The sequence below is a fragment of the Pan troglodytes genome, chromosome X (genome assembly GCF_028858775.2).
Source record: "Pan troglodytes isolate AG18354 chromosome X, NHGRI_mPanTro3-v2.0_pri, whole genome shotgun sequence".
In the NCBI taxonomy this organism is placed as follows: Eukaryota; Metazoa; Chordata; class Mammalia; order Primates; family Hominidae; genus Pan; species Pan troglodytes.
This window is the reverse complement of record NC_072421.2, coordinates 41724587-41738558: the sequence shown is the minus strand read 5'-3', so window position 1 is coordinate 41738558 and position 13972 is coordinate 41724587.

The window sequence follows — 13972 nt, the reverse complement described above, 5'->3', positions numbered from 1 at the left end:
TCACCTGAGGTCAGGGGTTCGAGACCGGCCTGGCCAACATGGGGAAAGCCCATCTCTGTTAAATATACAAAAAAAATTAGCCAGGTGTGGTGGTGGGCGCCTGTAATCCCAGCTACTCGGGAGGCTGAGGCAGGAGAATCGCTTGAACCCGGGAGGCAGAGGTTGCAGTGAGCTGAGATCATGCCACTGCACTCCAGCCTGGGCAACAAAAGCGAGACTGTCTCAAAAAAAAAAAAAAGGGGGCCAGGCGCGGTGGCTCACGCCTGTAATCCCAGCACTTTGGAAGGCTGAGACAGGTGGATCACGAGGTCAGGAGATCGAGACCATCCTGGCTAACATGATGGAACCCTGTCTCTACTAAAAATACAAAAAAAAAAATTAGCCGGGCACGCACCTGTAGTCCCAGCTACTCGGGAGGCTGAGGCAGGGAGAATCGCTGGAACCGGGGAGGCAGAGGTTGCAGTGAGCCGAGGTGGCACTACTTCACTCAAGCCTGGGCGACAGAGCAAGACTCCACTTCAAAAAAAAAAAAAAGAAAGAAAAAGAAAACTTGCAGCCCACAATCAGCCAGAGAGGTCCCCAAGCTGAATTCTAGTGGCTTAGCTTGGGTGTGACAATCCACAGAACTAGGTTTTCTGGTTTGTTGTTGTTTTTTTTTTTTTTCTTTTTCCTACACAGCTTAGACCAAGGTGCCAGACAGCTTCCTTTGTAGCCCAGTAGCTCCAGCACTTGCACATCCTTTCCAGTGGGCACTTCAAGCCAGGATCTTTTTGGCTTTAATCATTTCAGGTCAGATGGAGGAAAGAAATATGTATGAGACTTGGTCTCTGCCTCTGCATAATCTCTACACTGTGTTCTGAGTGTGACAACCGAGAGAAAAACAAACTGTGTGCCTACCCCACCTTCTGTCTCAAGTAAGCCTCCCTAAAAGTGGAGCCTGGAACACGGGTTCTTGCACAAGTGGCAGTTATTCAGTGGGGGTGCTCTCAGCAGGAAGCTGTAAGGAGGGAGGAGAGAGGAGGAGGAGAGAAGAAGGTTAGCAAGGATGTGGTTCCAGGAGTCTAGCCTCAGGCCTGATCCCACGGGGAGCTCTGGAGCAGACACTGGATCTCAGAATCTGTTCTGCGCCGAAGCCAGGGAAAGGAGACTGTATGCCTCTATACCAATCAGTGGCTGAAGATGCCTAGCTCCAGAGCACCTCGGGTCTGAGTGGCTCCAATCATCTGAGGGCAAACCTCTGTAGAGGGTCACAGGTGTGAACCATCAGCAACAGCCACTGGAGCAGTTAGGGGACTGGCAGGCAGAACTGGTGAAAGAGGCCCCCGGTTATCTGGGCGGTGCTCCCAGAGTCTCTGTGGGCATACAGTGTGCATGCACTGTGGGCATATGGTCCCAGTGGGCATACAGTCTGAGTCACGTGTTCAAAAAGCAGATGGAGGCTTTTGGGTGAAGAAACTGGGAGGGAGAGGGCATCCCAGGGCTGTGCAATGGAGCCCGGTAAGGTCCTTTCCAACCTCATGCATTTCCAGGCATCTCACTATCCCAGGCACCCTTCTCTGGGCCCTTCTGGTATGCTTCTCTCATCATGTAGAATTCCCTTTCCACAATCTCCTTTCCCCTCTCTTCTCATCATCATCCCAACTTCCCTTTTCTTTCTTCTTCTTTTTTTTTGTAGACAGAGTCTTGCTCCATCGCCCAGGCTGGAGTGCAGCCGCGCAATCTCAGCTCACTGCAACCCCTGCCTCCTGGGTTCAAGCAGTTCTCCTGCCTCAGCCTCCCGAATAGCTGGGACTAGAGGCAAGTGCCACCACGCCTGGCTAATTTTTGAATTTTTAGTAGAGACGGGGTTGCGCCATGTTGGCCAGGCTGGTCTCGAACTCCTGACCTCGGGTGATTCACCTGCCTCGGCCTCCCAAAGTGCTGGGATTACAGGTGTGAGCCTCCGCACCCGGCCCCAACTTCCCTTTTCTTTCTCTCCTTTTCCTTGCAGTTGGCCAAGTGGTTGGAAGTCCACCTACAATGGGCATGCCGTCCTAGAACATCTCTCTTCTCTATCTTGGATTCGGTTCTATGGTAAATGTAGTGCGACCAGGAAAGCAGCTGTACATACTTATGCACACATTTTTATTTGAACATTTTCAAACTTTTTTTTTTTTTAAAGACAGGGTCTCACTCTGTCACCCTCGCTGGAGTGTGGTGATGCAATCACAGATCACTGCAGCCTTGACCTCCTGGGCTCAAGTGATCCTCCTACCTCAGCCTCCCAAGTAACTGGGACCACAGGTGTGTGCCACCACACCTGGCTAAATTGCTTTTTTTTTTTTTTTTGCATTTTTTTGTACAGACGGGGTTTCACCATGTTGCCCAGGCTGGTCTTGAACTCCTGAGCTCGAGTAAACCACCCGTCTCAGCCTCCCAAAATGCTGGGATTATAGGCGTGAGCCACCATGCCCAGCCTTTAAAACTTTTTATTATGGAAATTTTCAACATATATCCAAATAAAGAAACAGTAAAATAAACCCCATTGTACTCTTCACCCCATTTCAAAAACTGATGGCTGGCCCAGTGCAGTCACTCACGCCTGTAATCCCAGCACCTTGGGAGGCTAAGGAGGGAGGATTGCTTGAGCCCAGGAGTTCAAGACCAGCGTGGGCATCATAGCAAGACCCCCATCTCTACAAAAATAAAAGTTAGCTGGGCATGGTGGCATGCACCTGTGGTCCCAGCTACTCAGGAGGCTGAGGCAGGAGGATCACTTGAACCCAGGAGGTCAAGGCTGCAGTGAGCTGTGATCACACCACTGCACTCCAGCCCAGAACAAAACCCTGTCTCAAAACGAAAACAAAAAAACACAAAAACCGATGGCCAATCTTATTGCCTCCATACCTTCACCCACTCCTCCATGTCCAGAATGCTTTGCAGCAAATCCCAGATATCATATCATTTGTAGATTTTTCCAAAGATAGCTCTAAGAGCTAAGGACTTTTATAAAAGAACATAACCACAGTACCATTAACATTCACCATAACAATAATTATTTCATATCATCAAGTATCTACTCAGTGTTCACATTTTCCCAATTGTCTTATACTTTTTTTTTTTTTTTTTTGGAGACAAGAGTCTCACTCTGTCACCCAGGCTGGAGTGCAGTGGTGCAATCTTGGCTCACTGCAACCTCTACCCCCTGGGTTCAAGCGATTCTCCTGCCTCAGCCTCCCAAGTAGCTGGGATTACAGGCATGTGCCACCACACTATGGAGGAAAAGTTAAATATTAATTTTTTTTTTTTGAGACCGAGTTTTCACTCTGGTTGCCCAGGCTGGAGTGCAATGGCGTGATCTCAGCTCACCACAACCTCCACCTCCTGGGTTCAAGCAATTCTCCTGCCTCAGCCTCCCAAATAGCTGGGACTACAGGAATGCGCCACCACGCCTGGCTTATTTTGTATTTTTAGTAGAGACAGGGTTTCACCATGTTGCCCAGGCTGGTCTTGAACCCCTGACTTCAGGTGATCCACCCACCTCAGCCTTTCAAAGTGCTGAGATTATAGGCGTGAGCCATCATGCCCGGATGGAAAAGTTAAATATTAAACTTGAACTCAGTTGAACATGGGCAAAAACAATGGTCACCAAGTCCCAGAATAGTTTGTGTGAGCCCCTTGAGGCATTCATCCAGCACTGTTTCAGAGAAATCTCTATTTCAATCTATTCCTGTACATTAGTTATTGAAAAACAACAGACAGGCGCAGTGGCTCACACCTGTAATCCCAACACTTTGGGAGGAGAGGCGGGCGGATCACGAGGTTAGGAGATGGAGACCATCCTGGCCCACATAGTGAAACCCCGTCTCTACTAAAAATACAAAAATTAGCTGGGTGTGGTGGCGCACGCCTGTAATCCTAGCTACTCGCGAGGCTGAGGCAGAAGAATCACTTGAACCCGGGAGGCGGAGGTTGCAGTGAGCGCCACTGCACTCTAGCCTGGCGACACAGCGAGACTCCGTCTCAAAAAAAAAAAAAAAAAAAAAAGAAAAAGAAAAGCAACAGACAATCACAAAAACAAGTTGACCTTTTTGTGGTCCTTGAGCCCAGTCCCAAAGGGCCCTCATGACTGGGCCTCATGCTAAACAACTCGTTACAAAAAGAGGGTCCCAGACTGCACCGAAGCTTCATGAGACCTCTCCTCATCTGTGCACTGATGAGTGGCCAACTCTGGAGCCCAGGCTGTTGCTTTCCAGTCTGGTGGTGAGTCCTCCATAGTCTGGTGAGTGTAGTGTCTGACTCTGGAGCCCAGGCTGTTGCTTCCTGGTCTGGTGGTGAATCCTCCATAGTCTGGTGAGTGTAAATATATATATATATGTGTGTATATCTATCTATCTATCTATCTATCTATCTATCTATCTATCTATCTATCTTTTCCCTTATCCCCTTCCCATTTCAATTTGCTTGTTACATCATTTGCCTATTATATCTGCATTGCCATTTACGTGGGATAAAGATTGTTTACCCTTGAAGGTATTGTGTGTGTGTCTTTTCTTCTCCCCTCTCACGTTTCCCACACAGAACACACACCTAGCTAATTTTTGTATTTTTAGTGGAGATGGGGTTTCACTATGTTGGCCAGGCTGGTCTCAAACTCCTGACCTCATAATCCACCCACCTTGGCCTCCTAAAGTGCTGGGATTACAGGCGTGAGCCACTGCCCCTGGCCATCTTATACATTTTTAATAGTTTGTTTGAATCGAGATCCAAATAAGTCCATACATTGCATTTGGCTAATATGTTTCTTAAGTCTGTTAGTCTGTAGGTTTACCCTCCATCTCATTTTTTTTCTTGCAATTTGTTGTTTTTAAAGAAACTGAATAGTTTGTCCATAAGAGTTTCTCACTGCCTGAATATTGCTTAGTGCACACTCATGGTGCAGATTCACATGTTCCTCTGTCCTTGATATTCTCTGTAAATTGGAAGTTAGAGTGAAAGCAGGGCTATCCAATAGAGCTTTCTGCAATTATAGAGATGTTCTATATCTGCATCCTTCAATATGGTAGCCACTCATCCTGTGTGGCTATGAGCACTTGAGATGGGGCCAGTGAGACTGAGGAGCTGCATATTTAATTTAATTTAATAATTTAATTAATTATGTATTTACTTATTGAGACAGAGTCTCAGTCGCCCAGGCTGGAATGCAGTGGCGTGATCTCAGCTCACTGCAACCTCTGCCTCCCAGGTTCAAGTGATTCTCGAGCCTCATCCTCCCTGGTAGCTGGGACTACAGGCGTTCGCCACCATGCCCGACTAATTTTTTTTTTTTGAGGCGGAGTTTCACTCTTGTTGCCCAGGCTGGAGTGCAATGACATGATCTCGGCTCACCGCAACCTCTGCCTCCCGGGTTCAAGCAATTCTCCTGCCTCAGCCTCCCAAGTAGCTGGGATTACAGGCATGCACCACCACGCCTGGTTAATTTTATATATTTTTTAGTAGAGGCTGAGTTTCTCCATGTTGGTCAGGTTAGTCTCAAACTCCCGACCTCAGGTGATCCACCTGCCTCAGCCTCCCAAAGTGCTGGGATTACAGGTGTGAGCTACCTTGCCTGGCCTTTTTTTTTTTTTTTTTTTTTTTGTATTTTTAGTAGAGACAGGATTTCACCATGTTGGCCAGGCTGGTCTTGAACTCCTGACCTCAAGTGATCCACCCACCTCAGCCTCCCAAAGTGCTGGATTACAGGCCTGAGCCACCGTGCCCAGCCTATTTAATTTTAATTCATTTAAATTCAAATAGCCACATGTGGCTAGTGACTATTGAATTGGACAATGCAGATCTAGAGGCTTGAGCAGAGTTGATTTTTTTTTTTTTTTGAGATGGAGTCTCACTCTGTCGCCTAGGCTGGAGTGCAGTGGCGCGATCTCGGCTCACTGCATGCTCCGCCTCCTGGGTTCATGCCATTCTGCTGCCTCAGCCTCCCCAGTAGCCGGGACTACAGGCGCCTGCCGCCACGCCCAACTAATTTTTTTGTATTTTTAGTAGAGTTAGCCAGGATGGTCTCGATCTCCTGACCTCATGATCCGCCCGCCTCGGCTCCCAAAGATTTTGTTTTATGTTTAAAACTACTTCACGTGGTGATGGTGACTTCCCTCATCCACCACTGTATTTAGTTACAGAGTGTTTCTTCTGGTCTGCAGTCTGCCCTGATGGTGTCTGTGCTTTTTATGCACTTCCCAATAGGCCGCAGGGTGGCACTGCCAGCTTGATCTCCTCTGAGGCAGCCACCAGCACTATGGATGCAATGACTTAGCCAGGGCCCAGCTACACAGCAAATTTCCCTCACTGTTTGTTGGACTTCATCATGCTTCCTTCACAAAGCCTGCAAAATCATGGAATTCGAATGTTTCTTCATTTTACAGATGAAGAAAATGAGGCAGGGAGAGGAGCAGACTGATTCTCAATGCTGTGCTCCCCTCCTCAGGGAAGAGCTGGGGAACCCATGTGGGGATAGGAAAGAGGTAAAATGTTACACAGCTAGTTAATGGCAGAGCAGAGATGGAACTTAAGTCTGTCTTTTAATGCTCATACCAGTGTTATTTCTGTTTTCTTCTATCAACACAGTGAATGTCATGGTAGATTTGCTGATGTTGAGCCATCTTTGCATTCTTGCAATAATCCTGCTTGGCCATGTTTTAGTGTCTTAACACACTGCTGGATTCAATTTGCTATTATTTTATTTAGGATTTTTGAATTTCTGTTCATAAGTGAGTTCAGCCTATTTCTTTCTTATCTTGATACTCTACTTTCTTGTTTTAATATCAGGATTCTCCCATCCAAGTACTAACCAGGCCCGACCCTGCTTAGCTTCCGAGATCAGATGGGTTTGGGTGCATTCAGGGTGGTATGGCCGTAGACCGAAGATCAGGATTCTAATAGTTCCATAAAATGAATTGGGCAGCTTCCTCTCTTTTCTATTTTTTTTTTTTTTTTTTTTTTTGATGGAGATTCGCTCTCTTGCCCAGGCTGGAGTGCAATCACTGCTCACTGCAACCTCTGCCTCCCAGGTTCAAGCGATTCTCTTTGCCTCAGCCTCCCAGATAGTTGGGATTACAGGTGTGTGCCACCCCGCCTGGCTAATTTTTGTATTTTTAGTAGAGACGGGGTTTCACCATGTTGGCCAGGCTGGTCTCAAACTCCTGACCTCATAATCCACCCACCTTGGCCTCCTAAAGTGCTGGGATTACAGGCGTGAGCCACTGTGCCCAGCCCTCTTTTCTATTTTCTGTAACCATTTACATTAGGTAGGATTTCCTATTTTTTGAAGATTAGGTAAAACACATCCATGAAATTGTCTGAACCTGGTTCCCTTCTTTCCTCCCTCTTTCCCTCTCTCCCTTGCTTCCTTTCTTTTTTCTTTCTTTTGTGGAGGTAGGGTGGGGGCCTTGGGAGAGATTTTTGGCTTTCTGTTTCGTATTTTTAAAAAGCGTTATTGGTTATTCTGATATCCCATTTCTTAATTGATTTAGTTATTGTACATCTAGAAGATTGTCTCTTTCATCAAGTTTTCCAAATTAATTGGCATAAAGCTGTTCATAGCGATTGCATGTGATTTTTCAGATCTCTTCAGTACATTTTCCTCTCCACCATGCTGAGTGTTGTCCAGTCTCGTGCCACAAGGCCTGCACAATGACTTTGTAATCGTTATTCTGAACACCAGCTGCAAATGTGCAGTAAATGTATACTGTCCATTTATTAATAAGACAGGGAGCATTAACCAGATATGGAGAGAAAGCCACAGTTCGTAGGGCTTGCAAAGGGCATTTAGTTTAGTTTACTCTCCTGCCCCAACACAAATCTGCATAAAATACTGCTTGGTTTTGTCACTGCCTTGCTTAAGAATGTCCCACTAGCACAGAGTCTAAATTGCTTGGCCAGGCTTTCAGGATCCTATGGAGTCAAGCCCTCCATAAATGACTGTGTCCAGTATCAGACCTAGAGCCAGGGAGAATGCCAGAGACAAGGGCACCTTAAAAGGGGTGTCTACAGTTAGTTGGGAAGTCAAAATAACACTATGAGGTAAATCTCATGCTAATCTGCAAAATACTGCTTTAGATACAAACAGCAGGGAGTGATTGGGTGAGGGGAGAGTTGGCCTAGTGCCAGGGGCCAGGAAGGGAATGGCCAGGCAGGAAGGAGCACAAAGAGAGTTTTAGGCAACAGAAACTGCCAGAAGAAAGGCAAAATTAGTGGGACAAAGGTGCAGGGGCAAAAAGCACCACGGGATCCAGAATGTGAGAGGGGGGCCTGGCTTAAGAGGCCATCTGATTATAGACATGGAAGGAGAGAGGGCCTGCCTGCTGGGCTCTTCTGTGTCAATCAGGAACTAAAACCATCCAATGAATTTTTGGGAGTGAGAATCAACAAGATTCACTGATATTCTTTCATATAAGAATACATTCTTGCCAGGCGCAGTGGCTCACATCTGTAATCCCAGCACTTTGGGAGGGTGAGGCGGGTGGATTGCCCAGGAGTTTGAGACCAGCCTGGCCAACATGGCAAAACCTCATCTCCACTAAAAATACAAAAATTAGCCAGGCATGGTGGCAGATGCCTGTAATCCCAGCTACTAGGGAGGCTGAGGCAGGAGAGTTGCTTGAAGCCGAGAGGCAGAGATTGCAGTGAGCCGAGATTGCATCACTGCACTCCAGCCTGAGTGACAGAGTGAGACACTGTCTCAAAAAAAAAAAAAAAAAAAAAAAAGGAATACATTCTTGTGGAGACAACCCAAATGATGTCCATGGGTAAACAAGTGCGATACATCTATACAATGGAATATTATTCAGGCTTAAAAAGGAAGGACTTTTTTTTTTTTTTTTTTTTGAGACAGGGTCTCACTGTCACCCAGGCTGGAGTACAGTGGCACAATCACAGCTCACTGCAGCCTTGACCTCCCGGTCTCAAGTAATCCTGCCACCTCAGCCTCCCAAGTAGCTGGGACCACAGGCATGCACCATCACACCCAGCTAATTTTTGTATTTTTAATTTTTGTTTATTTTTTGTAGAAAATAAATTTTGTAGGAAGGAAATTCTGACACATGCTACAACATAGGTGAAACATAGATATTCTACTAAGTGAAAGAAGCCAGACACAAAAGGACACATATTGTGAGTCCACTTATCTGAGGTCTCTAGAATAGTTAGGTTCATAGAGACAGAAAATGGAATGGTGGTTGTCAGCAGCTAGTGGGGAGGGGAAAATAGGGAATTAGTGTTTAAGGGATACAAAATTTCAGTTTGGGAAGATGAAAAGGTTCTAGAGATGGATGGTCATGATGGTTGCACAACAATGTGAATGTACTGAATGCCACTGAACTGGACAAGTAAAAATGGTTAAAATGGTAAATTATAAATTTTTTCTATTTTTAATTTTTTTTCTTTTTTTTTTTCTTTTTTTTTGAGACAGTGTTTCGCTCTTGTTGCCCATGCTGGAGTGAAATGGTGTGATCTTGGCTCACTGCAACCTCCACCTCCTGGGTTCAAGTGATTCTCCTGCTTCAGCCTCCCAAGTAGCTGGAATTACAGGCGTGCGCCAACATGCCCCGCTAATTTTGTATTTTTAGTAGAGACGGGGTTTCTCTATGTTGGTCAGGCTGGTCTCAAACTCCCGATCTCAGGTGATCCACCCGCCTCGGCCTCCCGAAGTGCTGGGATTACAGGCGTGAGCCACCACGCCTGGTCTGATTTTTTTTTTTTTTTTTAAAGAAGTCTTGCTCTGTCGCCCAGGCTACAGTGTAGTGGCACAATCTTGGCTCACTGCAACCTCTGCCTCCTGGGTTCAAGCGATTCTCCTGCCTCAGCCTCCCAAGTAGCTGAGATTACAGATGCACACCACCACGCCTATCTATCTATAGAAAGGATCTTTCCACATAGTTTGTGGGGCTTTTGGCTTTTTTTTCTGAGACTGAGTCTCGCTCTATCGCCCAGGCTGGAGTGCAGTGGCATTATCTTGGCTCGCTGCAACCTCCGACTCCCAGGTTCATGTGATTCTCCTGCCTCAGTCTCCTGAGCAGCTGGGATTACAGGCGTGCACCACTACGCCCAGCTAATTTTTGTATTTTTAGTAGAGACGGGGTTTCACCATGTTGGCCAGGCTGGTCTCAAACTCCTGACCTCAAGTGATCCGCTCACCTCAGCCTCCCAAATTGCTGGAATTACATGCGTGAGCTACCATTCCCAGCCTTTCCACATAGTTTGAATGTCTGACAATAAGCATGTAATCTTGCAATAATAAGATAACTAAAGGTGGAAAAAACTAAACAGAGAAGGATGTCATGTGACAGATAAGCATAAAAAGTGCTGGGGCTCTGGCTGAAAGCCACCTCAGGGGAGGGTTTTCCTTCTTCAGAGCAGGGGCTCTGCTTTCTCGTAAATCCCTGGGGATGACTGAGAAGCAGATGAAAGGTTAGGGCTCCGGAGGAAGCTAACTCCTAGCAACCTCTGCCCATTCTCCCCCTTGAGCAAAGGGACCTTGGAGGCTGGCAGTGAACACAGGAGATGCACCCTGCATCCAGTCCCACCTACCGCCACACACACCTAGGGCCTGGCCAGGGGTCTAAGATGGCCAAGTGCACAGCAGCTAAGACACACACAAGCAGAGGCCCTTGAGAGGTGGGCACCTTGCTGGAGAGCACAGGCCAGGCCTCATCTGGACAGCAACTTCCCCACCCCACCGGGGACAGTCCCATCCAGACATTCTGCGTTGCAGGGAGAAGCCAGCACGGTCCAGGGGACTGCGAGGGAACTGGCATCTGAAATGTTCATTCCTCTGCTTTGCTCCCAGGTTGCTAGGGTAGAATCCATAAACGCGCTGACTGGCTTCATTACTGATTAATAAGTTCCAGCTCTATGCCTGACAATCCCAGGCGGCTCCCTGCTTTTCCTAAGAGCAGGTTCAAAGCCGTGGCTCTCCCCCAGCCCCAGGCTCCTACAGATCAGTTCACTGGGGCCTCCTCTTCCCAGGCCTGGTGAACTGGCCTTGCCTTCACCTCTGGGTGTGTGTGTGTGTGTGTGTGTGTGTGTGTGTGTTTGTGTCTCCATGTGCCCATCAGATCCTTCCTGAAGCAAACTGGCTGAGTGGTCATGCACCTTCCCAAGGCTGACCTAGCCCTTGAACGCATCCTACTCATTCCCTGTCTCTTGGGTGTTTCTTGATTTCCCATGTCCCTCTTACGTTTTCTTTCTCTCTTTCACCAGATATCACTGTCACAGGCTGTAAACAGGATCCGTATCTCCCCTGTCCTTGAAAAAAATCAAACCCAAATAATGTCCTTAGTACAGCCTCTCTCCTTCCTGTGACCCAAACCACTGACAGCTGTCACATAACTCTATTACAAGTCTCCCCAGCACCTCCCAGGCATTCTGTTTTTTAAAAATTAATTTGTATTAAATAGAGATGGTCTCTATTTAATAAACATTAGCGTCTCTTTATGCTGCCCAGGCTGATCATGAGCTCCCAGCCTTAAGCAATCCTCCTGCCTTGGCCTCCCAGAGCACTGGGATTACAGGTGTGAGCCACCACATCTGGCCTGATCTGCTATCACTCTAGATTACATTTGTCTTCTCTACAGTCAGATAGAAATCTAATCATGTAGTATATATTATTTTGTATCTTGTGTTTTTGCTCAATGTGTGTTTTTTTCAGACGGAGTCTTACTGTAGCACCCAGGCTGGAGTGCAGGAGCACGACCTCGGCTTACTGCAACCTCGATCTCCTGGACTCAAGTGATTCTCCTGCCTCAGCCTCCCAAGTTGCTGGGATTACAGGCTCACGTCACCACACCTGGGTAATTTTTGTGGTTTTAGTAGAGACAGGGTTCACCATGTTGGCCAGGCTGGTCTTGAACTCTTGACCTCAAGTGATCCACCTGCCTCAGCCTCCCAAAGTGCTGGGATTACAGGCATGAGCCACCATGCCTGGCCAATTTTTGTATTTTTTTGTAGAGATGGGATTTCACCATGTTGTCTAGACTGGTCTCAAACTCCTGGGCTCACGCAATCTGCCCACCTCGACCTCTCAAAGAGGCACTTTCTTTTTTTCTTTTCTTTACTTTTTTTTTTTTTTTTTTTTTGAGACAGAGTTTTGCTGTTGTTGCCCATGCTGGAGTGCAGTGGCGCGATCCCGGCTCACTGCAACTTCCGCCTCCCGGGTTCAAACCATACTCCTGCCTCAGCCTCCTGAGTAGCTGGGATTACAGGCGTCCACCACCACGCCCAGCTAATTTTTTGTATTTTTAGTAGAGATGGGGTTTCACCATGTTGGCCAGGCTGGTCTGGAACTCCTGACCTCAGGGATCCACCCGCCTCGGCCTCTCAAAATGCTGGAATTACAGGCGTAAGCCACCGCACCCAGCCCCACTTTTTTTTTTTTTCTAAACAGCTTTATAATTTACATACTGCTGGCCGGGCGAAGTGCCTCGCGCTTGTAATCTGAGCACTTTGGGAGTCCGAGGCAGGTGGATCGCTTGAGGTCAGGAACTCGAGACCAGCCTGACCAGCATGGCGAAACCCCATCTCTACTAAAAGTACAAAAATTAGCCAGGCGTGGTGGTGGGCGCCTGTAGTCCCAGCTACTAGGGAGGCTGAGGCAGGAGAATCACTTGAACCCGGGAGGCGAGGCTGCAGTGAGCCGAGATCATGCCACTGCACTCCAGCCTGGGAGACAGAGCAAGACTCTGTCTTTAAAAAACAAAAAAAACCCATACAATCCACCCATTTAAAGTGTATAATTATGTTGTTTTAGTATTTTCACAGATGTTTGCAACTATCACCACTTCAGTTTCTTTTTGTCCCATAAACTTTCTGAAAATTGGACCCTTGAAATATTATGGAATAACTCTAGAAATCAGATTCTCTCCCCCTCCAGGGTGCATTGTGTTACTACTGTCTATTCTTGTTTGCTTCTGAACTAATTCTGTGTGTTCTTTGTCATGTGTGGCCACTGAAGTCCACTGGGTTAGCTTAGTGGTCAGCTAATGAATGGATTGAGATTTCCTTAAGTATTTGGAAACCATAAGCCTCCCAGTCTTTGCTGGTCTTTACTGTGGGTTTTTGGAGCAAACCTTCAAACTCAGCCAGGCAGCTGACAACCCTACCTTAGCCTTCACGTCCTGCTTGCACAGAGCATCAGGGTTCCCCATTGAGAGCCCTCCTGTTGTAAATAAAGGAGCTGGGGAGACCAAATTATTGTGTGGGAAGTTTGCTTAGCAAAATGGTAGACATGCCTAACTGATCCCCTTTCTCCCCTTTTCTCTTATTAACAGTCCCCCTATGTTATTGGGGACAGAATTGTGCCCAGACAAGAAAATGATGTTTCCCAGCCTCCCTTGCAGCTGAGTGGGGACGACCATTGAGATGTAAGTGAAAGTTGATGGATGGTGTTGAGAGGTGACAGCATGCTGGCAGCCCTCACAGCCCTCACTCACTCTCTGCGCCTCCTCGGCCTCGGCGCCCACTCTGGCCATGCTTGAGGAGCCCTTCAGCCCACTGCTGCACTGTGGGAGCCCCTTTCTGGGCTGGCCGAGGCCGAGGCCGGCTCCCTCAGCTTGCGGGGAGGTGTGGAGGGAGAGGCGCGGGCGGGAACCAGGGCTGCATGGGGCACTTGCAGGCCAGCGTAAGCTCTGGGTGGGCGTGGGCTCGGTGGGCCCACTGTCTGAGCGGCCGGCTGGCACTGCCAGCCCCGGGCAGTGAGGGGCTTAGCACCTGGGCCAGCAGCTGTGGAGGGTGCGCTGGGTCCCCCAGCAGTGCCGGCCCACCTTGGAGCTAAGGCAAATTCTCGCCGGGCCTCAGCTGCCTCCCCGCGGGGCAGGGCTCGGTACCCGCAGCCTGCCATGCCTGAGTCTCCTCCCCCCAGCCCCGTGGGCTCCTGCACAGTCCGAGCCTCCCCTAGGAGCACCACCCTCTGCTTCTCGGCGCCTGGTCCCATCGACCGCCCATG